Below are 2680 nucleotides of genomic sequence, written 5' to 3' on the forward strand. Positions count from 1 at the left end.
TTAAACATCTTACAATGCATAGGACAGTCCCCCTCCTCCACAACAGAGTTATCCAGTCTCAAATGTCAGTACTACTAAAGTTTGAAAAACCCTGTCACAAAATGTTATTAAAGCAATAAAAAATCTATAATGTAAGTATAATTAGGCCTGGGACGACCACATTTTTACAAACACTGAGCCTGGTAAACAAACCACAGGAGAGAGAAGACCTTCCCAGTGTTCCCCTTTTGGAGCGGTTCTTGGTTTCAGAATTTTGTTTTCACTCTTTATACTTAGGCGTTAATACTTATGGACACAGTCATATGTCCTTTCTTTGTCGAAAGTTCCTTGTGCCAGTTTTCTACAATGCGTCTCTGGCCTTAGGTTTTTAGAGAGAATGTCCGGTAGGTTGATCCTCACTCCTCAGGATTGAAGTTAAGAAAGAACCTACACTACAGCTTGAAATCACTTTTCTCAATGTGAATACAATTTATGAAATGCGGCCATTAGTCTTTTATATAATGTGCTACATGGTAGAAGAGGGGCTACTCAACCAATAAGATGAGATTAAAAACAAGAAGAACAAAGAGGAGAGTGGATAGAGGATGTATCCAGAGTAATCAAGACTAACTTTCAAACCTCTCCAACTCTGTACCTTTCTATTTGAGTGACCTTGGGCAAGTGACCCAGGCTATCTCATCACCTAAATAAAGGGGATAATGAGGCATCTGTCTTATTGTTCAGCTATATGTGAACTGCTCATCACAGTGTCTGATACGTAGGAAAGTTTCAATAATGTTTTTATTCATGCTGTATTAACTTTAATTAAGTACTAGGATCTTTCTAACATGTCTGGAGACCATTTCACCCACAGCTTTGTTTGGCCATCTGTCTTGTCTCTCTTCAGCAATGGTGTGGTGGACAACCTTTCGCTGGGGAGGAGAAATCCATGGTTTGTTGCCTTTGTCAAAAAAGAAAATATTTGGGAGCTGGGTGGCAAAGCTGTTGCCACTGGCTTCTTTCACATTAACCACATCAAAAGATCCAGAATGTCTCTTTCTGTTCGTAATCACACCAATTCTTCCCAAGGTAGTGTCCACAGTCACAGGATACCAGTGTTGACAGGTTACCAGTGTTGAACTTGATGAAATCCGTAATCTTGCCAGTCTCCAAATCAATTTGAATGGTGTCATTTACCTTGATGAGTGGATCTGAGTAGCAGATGGTGTGAGCATCCTGAATCAACAGATGAAGGGTTCCTTTTGTGACCACAAATATTTTTTTCATTTTGCACAACTTGTGCTTGGTCTCCTCAGGTGTAATACAACGAACAGCAAAATGACCCTTGGTGTCATACAACAGACAAAAATTATCTTCAGTCTTGTCAATGCTGATGACATTCATCAATCTAGCAGGATAGGTTATATGAGTTCAGACCTCGCCATTGATCTTAATGAACCACTGCATGTAAATCTTCTTTACTTTGTCTCCTGTCAGGACATACGTAAGGCTCTTCCTTAGGAAAAATGATGATGGGGAGAGACTCTTTCAGCTTATAGGGACCAGTAGATGGACAGGGAACAAACATACCAGTCAGTTTATCCACAATCCAATGCTTAAGCTGCAACCCACGTGAGATGCTTCTTGGGACCATAACCCATGGTTGCCGTAGGCACAGAAAGAGTCAATAAATGTTAACTGTTACTATCTTTTTTTTGCCATTTATTTATTTACCAACTATTATTGGGTTTCTATTACATGCCAACTCCTGTGCTAGAAACTGAGGATTAAATGGTAAGCCGAAACAATGCTCTTATGAAGCTTATTTTTGAGGAGTGAAAGACATGAATTAAATAACCAAAAAAAAAAAAAATCATATGCTTCTGGTTGTAATAAAGAAAGCTACACGGAGCTATAACATATAACTGAGAGATGTGATCCCTTCTGGATCCCAAGGGGTCCTTGGAAGATCCTACTCATGTGCTGAGAAGCCTTTTGGATCTTTACCTTGTGATAGCTCTTCCTTCTCCTTCAACATTAAAAATAGCCACCATGGGCGACATGTCAATGTGGTGACAAGTCACTGTGGGTTCCAACCGTTACATCTTAAGAAATAACTTGTACATGTTACAACAAAAGGATAAAATAGGAATGAGTCACCTTCTTTTAAATTTCTGTCTCTCTCTCTGGTTAGAATTTATCTTTGCTACTTTCTAGTTATATATTTTTCCATTAGAGAATATAAACTATGCCACTGCCTTGAGTATAAAAAAGAGGTTGTTCTTGGATTTTATTGAGGTAGAGGATAGACAGGACTTATTTCTTGGTTCCAACAGGATGAAGTGAAGAAACTGGCAGGAACCAGCAGATGGCAATACAAAATATCCCTAGCTGCCCTTATTGTCCATTAGCATAAGACACTCTCACCCAGTGCTTTGTCAGTTTACAAATGCCATGGCAACAACATAGAAGTTACCACCCTTTTCAATGGACCCAGAAGTTACTTCCCCTTCCCTAAAAATTTCTGAATAACCCACCCATCAATTTACATTATCTTGCCCCTTAATTTGCATGTAACTGAAAGTAGGTATAAGTGGGAATAAATATAGTTGCTGACAGCCCATATGTTGCCAACTCTGGGTGCACTGCCTATGAACTAGCCCCACCCTGCAAAGGACGGTAACATTCAAAATAGATTGCT

At 39.4% G+C, this 2680-nt stretch overlaps 1 pseudogene; it reads right to left on the minus strand.

Moving 5' to 3' along the window:
• Positions 1 to 800: 800 nt before the first annotated feature.
• On the minus strand, positions 801 to 1633 carry LOC135275246 (small ribosomal subunit protein eS4-like; annotated as a pseudogene).
• Between the last annotated feature and the right edge of the window lie 1047 nt (positions 1634 to 2680).

This window comes from Aotus nancymaae, unplaced genomic scaffold, assembly GCF_030222135.1.
Source record: "Aotus nancymaae isolate 86718 unplaced genomic scaffold, 86718_ANA_hifiasm-v0.15.2.pri h1tg000016l, whole genome shotgun sequence".
NCBI classification, from domain to species: Eukaryota; Metazoa; Chordata; class Mammalia; order Primates; family Aotidae; genus Aotus; species Aotus nancymaae.